We start from the raw sequence: 15,639 nt of genomic DNA, 5'->3' as shown, positions 1-15,639 counted from the left end.
GTCCACATCGCACCTCTGCGCTCACGCTGAGTCTGATCGAGAGCCAATGGGCTGGAGTTAAAGTGGTTCGAGGTGCAATTTCGTCCAATCAGAGAGCACTGCAGCAAGGCGAGGGCAATGAGAGGCAGATAGCATGAACTGGAGAGAGAGAGAGAGAGAGAGAGAGAGAGAGAGAGAGAGAGAGAGAGAGAGGGAGAAAAGGAGAAAACTGGAGGAAATTAGTAATAGAGGGAAGGATTTCAGAAAGACAGGATGCAGAAAGAAATAAGGGGAAATAGTTCGAGAAGAATAAGAGGAATAGATACAATACATCGAAAAAGTATGATGTAAAATGAAGCACTTCCTCACTTCATATGGGGTAAAGAGCAGGATAAATGATGAGAAAGACAAAGGAAGAAGAGAGCATGAAAGAAATGAGAGGTGGGAAATGAAGGAGGGAAAGGAAGTGAAATTGCACTTAAAATTGGGAATTGAAAAAAGAAGACAAAGAAAGGCAAAAGGAAGGAATACATACAGACACATCTGTTTGAGAGAGAGGGAGAGCGAGAGTTTTTTCTTCTTCTGCCTCTTTTTCACACACCTGCACTATGCAGGTGTGTGAAAAAGAGGCAGAAGAAGAAAAAAATTAATTGGAGATAGAAAGATGTATCATTATACAAAAAGAAACAGGAGAAACTGGAAAAGAAGAAAGGACATAGAATGTGGAGAAATAGGAAGGAAAGAGAAATATGAAGGAAAAAAGGAAGGGGGGGTTAAATGTCGATGGTATATAGCTTTAAGCACATGTAAAATAAAACAAGACAGAAAATAAGGTGATATGTAAAGACAGAATAGAAAAAAGAAAGTGGTAGACATAGAGGAAAAGAGAGGTAGAAGGAAAACCTTCCTGTTTGTAATATAGAGGAGGAAGTTGTAGGAGAAGACGAGGAAAAGGAAACGGAAATGAGAGTGAATTGGGGTTATTTAGCTATTATATTGATTGCTGTTACTATTATTGATCTCTCAGGGAAACATATTTGCCCAATTTATCCACACTTCTTCTGACACACACACACACACACACACACACACACACACACACACACACACACACACACACACACACACACACACACACACACACACACACGGATATACAGGCGTGAGATATATTAGATTTCACACAAGGCACGTTCTCATATTGCAGGGATTTTTGCTGAGGCAGGAAACTACTTCATCAATCTCGTCCACACCCATCACACCGCATTTCCCACAAATCCCTTTGTTCTTTTATACCAGAACAGCTGGTTTAAGCCTAACGAGGCGGCAATAAATCTACAATAAGTGCGCCCACTGCAGTGCTCCTTTCTACTTTCAGCTCTCCTCAAGTCCAGGTGTTGTCAGATCTTCCGCATACTCTTGTGAATCCAATATGATTCAGTTGACTGGCGGGGAGAGATGACTGATGGAGTGTGCTTCTCTAGAGGAGCTTTGAATGTTTGGAACACAGCCGCTGGTTTTCTGCTTTCCATCTTTTTACGCAGCCGCCGCCTTCTTTTTCCTGACCTCTATCTGATCCGCCATTGTGAAGACCCCCTCAAGAGTGCAATCATCTACACTTTCCTTCATTCTCTCGCTCTCCCTCTCTCTCAAACACGCACACACACGTTTCCCTTCTCTTCACTCATAAAGGAGTCATCACAAGGAGACAGCACCATCTCATTTACTAGCTCTTAACACACACACCCTGAGTCAAACACACACACACACACACACACACACACACACACACACACACACACACACACACACACACACACACACTTCCCCATTTTCCTTTCCTTCACTCTTAAAGGAGTCATCACAAGGAGACAGCAGCAACATCTCTCTCTCTCTCTCTCTCTCTCTCTCTCTCTCTCTCTCTCTCTCTCTCTCTCTCTCTTCTCTCTCTCTCTCTCTCTCTCTCTCTCTCTCTCTCTCTCTTTCTCTCTCTCTCTCTCACACACACACACACACACACACACACACACACACACACATACAAGCACACACACACACACACACACACACACACACACACACACACACACACCACACACACACACACACACACACACAAAAAACACACTTCCCCATTTTCCTTTCCTTCACTCTTAAAGAAGTCATCACAAGGAGACAGCAGCAGCATCTCTCTCTCTCTCTCTCTCTCTCTCTCTCTCTCTCTCTCTCTCTCTCTCTCTCTCTCTCTCTCTCTCTCTCTCTTTCCCTCTCTCTTGCTCTCACACACACACACACACACACACACACACACACACACACACACACACACACACACATACACACACACACACACACACACACGCACACACATCCTAACAGCAGGGATGGAGTCGTCCCGGTGATGTCTGTGAAAAATATGGTAATGAAGATGTCTGGAGAGACAGGCGCGTGACTGCATGCTATTTTTGTCTACTGAGCATCATCAAAACCTTATTTACAGGAGCTACTACAACATTTTCGCAGCCTAATCCCTGTCAGCTGCATCTGTGGCGTATGTCTTCCACGTACAATATTTTAGACACGTTTCCCTGCAGTGAGAACTCACTAAAAACTTGCTTACACAAAGGCTAACCATCAACATGACAGCTGCTAGGCTTCAATAGTAAAGATCTTACACACGGTCAAAACCTGAGAGGGGCTCTTACTATAGCTGCTTTATACAACTGACCGACCCTGGGCCATGCTGTAAAAAAAGAACAATAAGGTACCATATGTGCATATGAGTAAGTTCTGTGTTATCTCTGAAAGACCTAATATACATTATATAAATCCACAATTTTCTTATTTGTTTAAAAAAAATCCGTAATTTATTTCTTTTTATATATAAATTCTATACATTAATCAGAATCACTGGTAAAACTTGTTAAAAAAAGTCTGTAGTATTCATAATATATACCATAATATTTGCCAGTGATTCTGGTGAATGTATAGAATTTATATATAAAAAGAAATGAATTACAGATTTTTTTAAACAAATAAGAAAATTGTGGATTTATATAATAAAATCCACAATTGTTTTCATAGAGGTTCCATGAAAACAATCAATAATTAATAACTGTAATGTGTATCTGTTACCAACCAGGAGTTGATTCATTTCCTGGGACTGGCTGTTATTTAATTCCACTTTTAAAAGTGTAATTACCCAAATATTTTCTTTCATAATTTTATTATAAAAGTGTATATTGAGGTTTAATGTTGTGGCATGCCGTCACTTACATTACAGCAGCTGCAAACCAGCCTTTCTTTTTTCTTCTCTCTGTCTTTTAATTTAAAAAAAGATAATTGTAACATAACCCCTCAAAAACAGTGCTTTTGAAGGTACTAGCACATATTGTGACATTGTTTATTTTCACTTCCTGGTCCGGTCGCTGCCCTTTGCTTTGCCATACTGTATGTGTGTAATTCTTAATGTATTCACCTGCTGTTAAATTCCTGTTTGATTATTCTGCTTATTTCTGCTTGTTTTTTCCCTTCATAGTTCTCTGTCTTATAGCGAAGTTTTGTTTTGTGTATAAGTGCATGTCTAAGTTTTGTTTCTTCCATGTTTTCCGGTTTCCCCTTGATGCTTTTCTATAGTTTGACTTCCTGGTTTTGACTTTTGCGTTTTTCTGATAATGGCATATCCTGTGTTTTGACCAATTGTCCAGACTTTGATTATGATTAATGGACTTTTCTTAATAAATGCCATGCTGAGTTCACGCACTTATTTCCTGCTTCGTCTCCTCATACACACATTTTATACTTTCCAACAACCTTGCCTTGCCTTCTGTCCTGAAAACTCTCCTGTGCCAGAAAAAATTAATCTTCTGACACTTACAGTACACTGCCACAGGAGGCCTCATACATAAATGTGGACGTTTTTTTTTTAATATAAAATCCATACAGTATCAGTATATGGAGATAATAATGTAATAGAACAAGTGTTTTAATTTATTCATTGTGGGAGTCATGATATTGAAAAACCTCCTGACTGATCAAGTTTGAGAAATAAAGAGTATAGTTGCATAATATACGGAAATGTTTCTATGCATATGTGTTAATGGTCATTTTCTACCCAGTTATTTACTGAATGTAAGTGTGAAAACACTGCAAAGAAACTATATTTCTTTATATTATTTCTCATTATTACTTGTAGTTTTTTGTCCAGATTTTTTTTCTTACGTCTATAAATAAATAGTTGAGCAAATTTATCTGCTAGTATAAATAGACTAGTCCAAGCTGTGCATGATTGTATATGACTTATAAAAAGGTTAAAAAATATTATATACATATACTATATACAAAGTTTTAGCCACCATCTTGAATTTGAAACTCTTTCTTACTCAGCAAAATGTTAGTTGACATGCGGTGTGAACATCAGACTAGGGCTAACATGCTTATATAAAGCTTTCATAATTGTTTATATGTGCAATGTGTTGATAATAGTTCCAATTTTATTATCATAACTGATCTTTCTTCTGATTCTCTAGGTTTATGAAATTGCTCACAGAAAAAGAAAATTGCACACAGTTTTCACAAATACCAAAATACTGTACAGGCTATAAGTTTTTTTTTTTAATGATGACCAAATTTCTATTTCTATTTATAAATTTATTGAGTTGTAATATTTATAAAAACCTGTTTGGCTGCTCAACTGAAGGACATTAACACAAACTTTAATAATAATAATATCAAATAAAATCTAAAGACAATTTCGTATAAAGTGTGTTCTGTGAATGAAAACGGCTGTGAATAATAATGCATGACAAGAAATAACCAAAGTATTATATGCAAGACATCAAGTTAATGAGCCTAATAAGCAATTAACTGGTTTAATAATAAAAGTGAATTGTGGACGCTTTTTTTTTTATAGTGAAAGATGTTTTTGCTGTAAACTTTTAAACTTGTGCCTTTATTTTAAAGCACAATTTACTGATGACTAAATAGTCATATGAAAAATGTTCCCATGAAACACCCTTCTGACTTTTCACCCAAGATTTTAAATAAGAAATGTTAATAAAAGAAAAACATGATATTAAATTAGATTTACCTTTTTTACTTACAGTACCTTCACCCAGAAAACAGAAAGTACCTGGTTGTTTCACATCATAACATTAGAAAGACAAAGAAATGTGATAAAACCCACTAAACATTTCTTTAAACATCCACAAATTAAATGGAACTAATATTATATTATAATATAAAATATTATAGGATATAGCTAGTAATATTTTCCACCTATGCCTCTGCCTTAATTTTAAATGTCACATTTTTTAATAGTAGTATACACTATGTTTTCCTTTTTGCATTAATCTTCAAAGCTACGTTTTTTTTAGTAGCTTCACTTTTGAGTGAAGTAGATTGAGCTCTCCTGCTAACAGAATGTTCTAAATTGGGTCTTAATATTCTGCCACGAAAATAACATTTAAAAAGCCAGTTCACGCTGAAATCATTGCTGAGCCATTTTTAGACTTAAATGTCTAACACTCTTATCTCCTACCAAACCAAAACTTATTGTAAGTTCACTCCAGTTCAGCTCCTTGAGGTGTGTGACTCACATCCGTCACAGCATAACCCCAATATCCACAGATGTTTTTTTTTTTCAGAATTGTTTTTATTTTTATATTGTGGTTGATATCAAATGCCCCTACAAAGGTGAGGTGATGTTTTGACATGTGTGGGCTTGTCTCCGTGAGTAAATTTGGTATTTTTTAAACGGTTAAAAAAAACCCTGAATGATTAATGGTTCAGATTTAAGTGTAAGCAGTGCAACATTATGTCTTATAGAATTGAAGGTCCCCACAGTTATAAGCAATCAAATGTATCCACACAGACATACATTTATTTAATAGTTTGCAGAGGTCACCTGTCTGTAATGTATTTTGTGGGGACCTTCCCTTCCAAAGGTCCTGCTAAACACACACACACACACACACACACACACACACACACACACACACACACACATACACACACAAACACAGTGATAACATGTGGGGACCATTTCCTGTTCTGTTTATCTGAGGTCCTATTTTCCAGGTGTATTAAGTATACTTGTGAGCGTGTGTGTGTGTTTGTGTGTTTAATAGTGTTCAAGTTTTTTTTTCCACCTGGGTCTGGGGTTTTGCAATCATACTTTATTATTGTTTCTCCAGGAGCGAGGGCAGGCACAATGCCACATACTGAACATACCAACACAGAATCCCCATGCCCACTGCACAAGCAGCTTCTCTCATCATGTTATTTCACACGCACACACAAAGAGAGAGAGAGAGAGAGAGAAAGAGAGAGAGAGAGAGAAAGAGAGAGAGAGAGAGAGAGAGAGAGAGAGAGAGAGAGAGAGAGAGAGAGAGAGAGAGAGAGAGAAGAATTAATTGGATTTGGATGCATATTAACAATCCTTGAATAGAAGATGCCTGGTCAGTGAACATAATACATACTGAATTTCAGCAGCTGCATCTGAGGCCTTTACACTCTTAGGGGGAAGAAAAATGCATTCTTTGGGGCTACTTTAAAATGTTTGGGGTTCTATGCTTTATAAAGGCATCCTGCTCTGATCTGTTTACAGAAAAAGTCAATTTTTTTTGTAATGACATGATTAGAATCTTTTAAAATAACTGTCTGTCTCACGAACAGCACTTTTCATATGTAATATTTACAATATACTGTATCAGCTCCTCAACTAGCAATTTGAGGTTAGTAGAATGTTCTGGTTCTGTAAGTATTTAGTTCAACAAGGTTTTCTGGGTGTTCAACACTCTAGGGCAAAAAACAGTGAAATGGGCCAAGGTTCTTTTTGCCAGAAAAGTGATGCAGATGATTCAAAGTTAGGACCCATTTCATGTTAACAGGCCTAACACAGCTTCTTGACAACCTGTTTATGATCTGTGGAAGGCCGTTAAAACTGAATGGAACCACATTGACACGTCCATGTGTAAAAGGGCTGCAAGTGTATGTGTTAAAGCAGCAGGGAGCATTGCCACACAACAGCTCCAGGGTCCCTGCTTTAGTCCTGAGCTTATGTTACTGTCTATGTGATGGACTCATCCAGAATGAGGTCCCATCATTACTGAGCTCCCAGGGGTTCTGAGATCAAGAACGGTGTAACGGTGACCAGGATAAAGTTCATACATAAGAAAAATGATTGAATGTTTTTGTACATCCCATTCCACTTTTATGTTTATTGCATTTGGAAGACACCCTTATCCAGGGTGACTTACAAACGATCACTTCCACATGTATTCCCCATTTGTTGCTATAGTAATTTCTATTCTTCTGGGAAGGTGTTCAAATAGATTTTGAAGGTTACAATTTCCAGGTTATGAACATCAGACCTGAGGGGAGTGGTGGCTCCAGCGGTTAAGGCGCTGGGTTGCCGATCGGAAGGGCTGGGGTTCAAGCCCCGGTATCGCCAAGCTGCCACTCTTGGGCCCTTGAGCAAGGCCCTTAACCCTCTATGCTCTGGGGGTCCCTTACGAGGGAAATATCAAGGTCCGTGACGTCGGAGTGACGTGGGGCCGCCTTCCCGTGGGCTCACCACCTCCAGGAGGGACCGTAAGGGACGGTGCTGTGAGGATTGGGCAGCAGTCGAAGGCGGGGGCCTGCTTAGACTGCTGCCCCCGCGACCCGAATTACGGATAAGCGGAAGAAAATAATTGAATGAATGAACATCAGACCTTGGGCTGTTCAGCTTCATACATGTCAGGGCAGGTGCATTCAGATAAGAAGCTGAGAAATCAGGTATTGTCTGTGTGTTTCTGTTTTCTTTCTCTTATTGTGCACTGATTTTGACTTCTGCATTGATTTGGACTTCTCCACAGCTAGCCAGACAGGGACTTAGTACTTAGTACGCTTGATGTTTTAGGGTCTTAACACGAGTCATCAGTGGTATCTGTGTGTTCGTTAGGAAAAGTGTGCGTACACTGTGCATACCTGCCCTAAAATATACATGAGGTGTATGACTCAAGAGAATTGTGTGTGTGTGTGTGTGTGTGTGTGTGTGTGTGTGTGTGTGTGTGTGTGTGTGTGTGTGCGCAGGATTATTTACAAAAGTGAGTACACCACTCGCATTTCAGCAACCATTTTAGTAGATCTTCTCAAGGGACAATACAATAGAAATGAAACTTGGATATATTTTTTGAGTAGTCAATGTGCAGCTTGTACAGCTGTACAGATTTACTGTACTCTGAAAATAACTCAACGTACAACCATTGTTGTCTAAATAGCTGGCAACAAAAGTGAATCACTCTAAGTGATCACGGCTGTATGTCGTGTAATCATGCAAAGTCACATGTACTATTCATCAAGTTCATGTTTTTGTCTGCTTGACAGGACCATACAAATTTGTGTATCTTGTATTAGAGCAGTTAAAAGTTGGTGCTTTGAGTACTATTGTTTCAGACTGAACACTGGATGTTCAACATGGCACTTCATGGCAAAGACTCTCTGAGGATTTGAGAATTAGAATTTTTGCTCCCCACAAAGATGGCCCAGGCTATATGAAGATCAGTAACACTCTTAAACTAAGTTACAGTACAGTAGCCAGGGTCATACAGAGGTTTTCCAAGACGGGTTCCACTCGGAACAGGCCTTACAAGGGTCGATCAAAGAAGTTGAGTCCTCGTGCTGTGCGTCAGGTCCATAAGCTGCTTCAAAAAACCGACGCATAAGTGCTGGCAGCATTGCTTTAGAGTTGCAGAAGCGGAAGTTCCGCTTGTCAGTGCTCAGACCATACACTGCAAAAAACGGTTTGCATGGCTGTCATCTCAGAAGGAAGCCTCTACTGAAGCTGGCTCACAGAAAGCCTGCAAGCAGTTTACTAAAGACAGCCTGTCCAAAAGCATGAATTACTGGAACCATGTCCTGTGATCTGGTGAGACTAAGATAAACTTGTTTGGCTCAGATTGTGTCCCACATGTGTGGTGACACCCTAGTGAGAAGTTCTAAGAAAATGTGTCTTGCCTCCAGTCACACGACTGGAGGCAAGACACAGTCATGCGACTGTGGCAAGGAAAAACTCCCAGAGATGGCATAAGGAAGAAACCTGGTGGTGATGGCATCATGGACTGTGGCTGAATGACTACTGCTGGTACTGGAGCGCTGCGGTTCATTGAGGGAAACTTGGATTCCACAATGTACATTGACATTCTGAAGCAGAACATGATGCCCTTCCTTCAGAAACTGGGCCAGACAGCAATTTTCCAAAATAATAACGACCCCAAACACACCGTCAAGTATGTTTCCAGACCTAAACCCTAATAAGCACCTGTGGGACTCCTCAAGCAGAAGGTGGAGAAGCACCATGTGTCTAACATCCAGCTGCTCCGTGATGTCATTATGGAGGAGTAGAATAGGAGCCCAGCAACAACCTGTGCAGCTCTGGTGAATTCCATGCCCTGCAGGATTAAGGCAGTGCTACATAACAATGATGCTCACATTTTGGACACTGTAATAGAAGGGTATCTGTGAGAGTGAAGTGAAAAGTTTATAGGACTGTGGTGAGACCTGCGATGTTGTATGGTTTAGAGACAATGGCATTGAGTAAAAGAGAGGAGGTGGAGCTGGAGGTAGCAGAGCTGAAGATGTTGAGGTTTTCGTTGGGAGTGATGAGGATGGACAGGATTAGAAATGAGTTTATTAGAGGGACAGCGCATGTTGGACGTTTTGGAGACAAGGTGAGGGAGGTGAGATTGAGATGGTTTGGACATGTGTAGAGGGGTAATGGGAGAAGCTGAAATAAAAAGAAGAAGATTCACATTTTGGACACAGTTTTGACACGTTCACAGTGTGTGCTCACTTTTGTTGCCAGTTATTTAGAAAATAATGGCTGTATGTTGAGTTATTTTGAGTAATTTCAATTTTAGTTTCATTTCCATTTTACTGTCCTACTGTTTTTCTATCTTTTTTTTCCTTTAAGCTGCTTTTTAGATGCTTTAAAACATTTCAATTTTTTTAATTCCTCATTTTAATATTATTCTATTTCTTTTTTTTTTCATACTTAAAATAAAAAACATTAGTAATTTAGAAATAGGTTTGACAATAACATATTACATTTACTGCATTCTTAGAATTGTAAAAACAGTAAGCATTAGATTGTCTTCAGAATATTTTCACTTGCTATAAGATATTATTTTTGCTGTTTATTAAAAGTAAAATGTTAGTGAAATGTATTGTATAATAAGAAACAATTACATTTATTGTACAATAAAATTCCCTGCCTATTACAGCTATTTAGTAAACACTAATTACAGACATGCCAGATGGATTAATAGCATTGTGCATGCTTATATCCGCATGTACATGAAAAACTTTCAGTTTTAGCGCAAAAAAGTAGAAAATCAGAGCAAAAGGGGGATGAGAGCAGGTAATTATTTATTCCACATGATGTGCTAACCTTTTAGTGGCAGCCAGTTTTGCACTAAATCGTTGTTCGCCTTCCAAAACCAGGTGACAATTAGCACCATGTGTGTTGCTTAGAGCTTTATGAGCAGATTTGCCTGGTGCATGGTTTTTCCAAAGACTACTTTTTGGGATACATGCATAATGCCAGTGTATTTATTAATATTTTTATTATTATTATTATTATTATTATTATTATTATTATTATTATTAATTCATTAATTCATTACTGTTATATATACTCACTATTCACTTTATTAAGCACACATGCACATTCATGTGGATCTATCCGATTATGTAGCAGTGATAAAGTGATAAAGCATAAAATCAAGACAGAGGTTTATTAAAAAGGGAGAATTTCTGGCTGTAATGATTTCATGGTTGTTGTAGACATTCTGGTTTGAGTATTTCAGGACATTTTGATCTCCTGGGATTTCCAGACACATCAGTCTTCAATTTAGAGGAATATCCAGTAAGTGACTTGGTCAGGGGAAATGCCTGTCTGATGAGTGAGATCAGATGAGTTTGGCCAGGCTGGTTTAAGTAAACAGAAATGCCATGGTAACTAAAATAAGCACTCTTCACATCCATGATAAGCAGAAAAGCATCTCAAAAAGCACATGTTGAACCTTGAAGTGGCTGCAGTACAATTATTTTTCTATCAGACAAGAACAGGACTCTAAGGCTACAGTGGGCACATTTTCACTAAAACTGGACAGTTGAATAATAATTATATTCAGTCGACCAGTTATGGTGGACCAGTGCCCACATTAGCCTCAGATTACTGCTCTTGGCTGACAAGAGTGTAACTTGATTTAAACTCCTGCTGTTGTAACTTAAGTCAGTGGGATCACACACAATATAAACCCTATTCACTACAAAATATAATAGAAGCTCTTAACCTGTACATGCATTTTTTAATGTACTGTACTACCGCCCTGACTAGTTGATTGAACAGTTGGATAAAGGATAAGGTGTGCAGCCTTTTTTTATGGTGAAATATGTAGTATTACCAGCTGTATTATTATTCTACTAGTGAATTTTTTTTTAACACAGAGATCTGGCAATAAATTCTAAAAACACACACTGATGATATTTGGAGACAATGAATTGGCAAACATTGGCACACACACAGACACCACACCTTTCAGTGGCACCAGACACTCATGCACTCCACTTCCTGTGAGTAAGCCCCAGCATGAGTCATACTCGTTCACTCCCATTTTATAAATCGATAGTGAGTTCCTCAGTGCCGATTACTCACACAGCTTGGGGTCAGTCCACTGGGTCACTAGTTCTGTGGCGAGGAAAGTGACGTTATGGGGTGACAACGCAGAACAGATTGTACTTGTGTATGGGTGAGAGGAAAGTCGATTTTTTTTTTTTTTGGTAACTAAGCCCTTGTTTGACTCATGCTCTGTCTTTATTAGACTGGACGTCCACATCATGACCAAGAATGGAGGTGATGAGTTGTTCTGTGCCTCTCATTGTCTGCCACACTCTGACTTTTCTTTCTCTCTCTCGCTAATGTATTTCTAGAATAATTAAAGCAACATTAAACTTCAGCTACAAACAATAATACATTTTATTGTTCTTGTGATCATTATTAGAGTTTCAGATTTCAATCATTTATTTATTAATTTAAGTCAAATTAATGCCTAATTTCTCCTTTAGTTTGTGCCATCAAATATTCCATTCAGCAATTAAAAAAAAAATTATTAACCTCTTAAAAATCAGAACCTAGTACTGTTAGTATAACAAGTATTCTATAGTTTAACATTTTTTAAAAACAATTCTAAAGAGTGAGCACTTTTCGAACACTTAAAACCATATTTACTAAGAGAAGCACCAATTAGAAGCATTTTACCAGCCATTTGCATGGTGGAAATGGTGAGTTTGTTCAGCTGAGCACAGGTGCACTTTGCGAAATTATCATATTTCTGGGGGCAGTATAAGCCCATATTTTGTGCCACGAGTTTCGCTACAATATTTGTATTAATGTGTTTAAATCAGACACACTGCTCAGTGTTCCAAAAACATTATACATTTAAGATTATCCTTAATGATAAAGAGAGTGTGATTCTTTCCCATTGACTTGTGATTGTAAAGCAGTTGTGTGTGAGTGACCGAATATGAGCTACTGATCAAAAGGTCATGAGTTTAAACCCTGGCATTGACAACTTGCTACTGAACAGCCATTAACCTTCCAGGGATTCTGTACCATAACTGACCCTGCCCTCTGACCCCAGCTTCCTAGAAAACTGGGACATGTAGTAAAAAAAAAGATTTTCACTGTGTATGTCACAACAAAGGCTCGTCTCTTCTCTGTCTTTGTGCTTCAGTGCTTTTGGAAAACTCTGCTTTCCTTATCGGAATCCATTGTCTATTCATGGGCTACCACTATTCCTCACCATGGTACGGCGTGGACATTACTTGCCTTCAACTCACCTGATAAGGATGGCACCTGTTATGTGTTAAACTCTCGTGCTAATCTTTTACCATTTCTGGGAAAGCATTTCTGTGAGTTTTCAGAATTTGTGTTTTCTTTGTTTGTTTATCACTTGACTGCTGCCTGGTTTCTTTATTACATGTTGGATTCTCAATAAAAGGTGTGCAGAAATGCGACCTATGTGACATAGCCATGCCTGCTTTCTGATTGGCTGGCAATATTTATCCACATAATCTGAAGTGTGTCTAGAATTGTAATATGGTATGGTAATGGTTCATTATCTCCATTTGATTTGGGAACTGATTTCTTTTGTGGTTCTAACTTGCATCTTTGAAGTGACCATAAAACACAGGAAGACATTTTACTGTAATGCTCACTTTAGCTGTGGTTCCAATACACAGAAAGGTATTGAAAGGACAATGAAATAGAAAGAGTGACCAAAAACTTAAAAAGACCAAAAAGTAGTATATGTATATATATGTATATATATATATATATATATATATATATATATATATATATATATATATATATATATATATATATATATATACACATATATATACATATACTACTTTTTCTTCACTCTTTCTGTTTCAATGTTATTGTTTATGTGCTTCTCTCAGTAAAGTTTCTTGGCACTCTGTTCCAGCGGGGCCCGCTAAGGGAGTTCTGGCCACTTCTTCTCTCTCTGGTTGAAGCATTACAGATCTTTAGCCTGTGTAAACACACACTAACAGCAAAGCACTTGGGCTCTGTGTGCTCTCAGCCTCTCACTGTTTTGAACTTGATGACACCTTGCTTGTAGTTGCACTTAAGTCATAAAAATCATGCAGTTTTAACATATATGGCGCATTTTAAGCATGTATAATGTTTCATAAAATGGTTAAATAAAGAATGATAATTTCTTGAAAATATATTTTGAGATAGTAGTGTAGTCCAAAGTCTTAGTCAAATAAAATGACTGCTATTTAAAGTAAAAATAAGATACGGTTATGGTCACCCAAATAGCTGCTTGGGTTACTTTAAGAAAGAAGTTCAATGGAAATATCAAGAAGCAACATAAATGTGAGATGGCTATTTGCTAATTTTTCCTCCAAGATGAATTATTTGAAGAAATCTGCAGGGATCAGACCACTTGCATTGTACAGCTTTATATAGCATTATATAAAGTAGCTCTGCTTAGAACAGCCAGAAGGGAATGTGCTTTTTAAATATGTAACCAGTAATGCATTGCCTTTGCTTACTTCTATTTTCCTATATTGAGTTCTGCATCTTAAGCATTCACACCCAATATTTCATACACACGCACAGAAGCTCAAAGCATCTCAAGAACACATTTCATTAAGCTCTACCTGTTGCTCTTAACCTCACCTGTTGGTTCACTAACACAGCTGAGATCACTAACGCAGAGAAAGGGCAACTCTTTCCCCATGGCTTTGTAACAGTGTGAGGTGGGAGGTTTCGGCTCCAAACAGGCTTTTTATTGAAAAGGAAATCTGCCAGTGCTAGATAAAGCAGAATGGGCTTCTGGACTTGAGGAGGGGTCATTGAGTTCAGACTAAAAAGGGTAGTTTTCTTTATAACATGAGCACATGATATATCTTCGGATATATTTTGGGTTATGTGTATTGTCCCACACTGTCTTGTGTTGTCTGTCTGTACTGTTTTTTCTTCTGCATTGTTTGCACTCAATACACTTTATGTAGCTTTATGTTGTGCATTGTGGCTCTATGTTGTTTGGTGTAGCACCAGGGTTCTGGAGGAACATTGTCTGATTTTCACTACCTACCTACCTACCTACCTACCTACCTACCTACCTACCTACCTACCTACCTACCTACCTACCTACCTACCTACCTACCTTTTTTTTTTTTTAAAGGAATTAAAGATGTTTCCTGGAAGCTGCCCATGGTTGAACTACAGCAGTGCAGGACCTATAATGAATATAATATAAATATGATGAAATATATATACATATGTATATATTATATATGTATATATTATGTTTTGTATTACCAGTATATTACAAGTATCAGAAAATCTGAAAAAAATCAAGTTTTATGTTAATGTCCTATGAATTTAGATTTTTTTTGTCCTAAGTTCTAGACCACAACAGTATAATATGTGATTCTGTGATGGCCAAAATATTTATTTTCCCAAACTAAGTGTTCTCTCTAATACGAAAACAATACTGTATAACATTTTTCAGATGGATTCACCAAACAATATTTTAAGGCCTTGGTAATCCACCAGAACATTAGACTTCCTCACTGACCTAAATCAGATTACCATCACACATACTGAAAACGAAATAGCAATTGATGACAATTGTCCAGGTTTGTTTATTTGTTTTAAAAAGGAAAGCAAAGGGTAGAATGAGAGAAAACTACAGCCTATAGCTGCTATAACATAAATGATAACAGGTGCTCGCTTGTTTTGCACATATTGCTTAACATTAAATGGAACTATCATTTTTTGAATTTTATTTATTATTAAATAAAAATTTTAATTGTTAATTATAGAAAGCAATAAAACACTTTCTGGTTTTTTTTTTGGTTTTCTGTTTTATATATCTATTATATATTATAGGACCATACTTACTATATAATAAATCTATTAAAAAATGGCAAAAAAAAAAAACCCTATGTATTTCAAATTAAGAAATGTTAAAAATGTTATATATAAAATGTAGCCACATGTGGCACATAAGATTTGGGCTCTGAATTCCAACATGTTTAAATTCAAATCTGAAAGTGATTTTTGACTGGTGT

At 37.6% G+C, this 15,639-nt stretch overlaps 1 long non-coding RNA gene across 1 annotated transcript in view; it reads left to right on the top strand.

Moving 5' to 3' along the window:
• The window catches only part of LOC310720913, a 94,242-nt gene that overhangs the window by 46,074 nt on the left and 32,529 nt on the right, over positions 1-15,639 (top strand). The gene's annotated exons all lie outside the window — the stretch shown is intronic.

This window comes from Silurus aristotelis (genome assembly GCF_946808225.1).
Source record: "Silurus aristotelis genome assembly, chromosome: 26".
Lineage (NCBI taxonomy): Eukaryota > Metazoa > Chordata > Actinopteri > Siluriformes > Siluridae > Silurus > Silurus aristotelis.
This window is presented reverse-complemented; position numbering and strand designations above follow the sequence as displayed.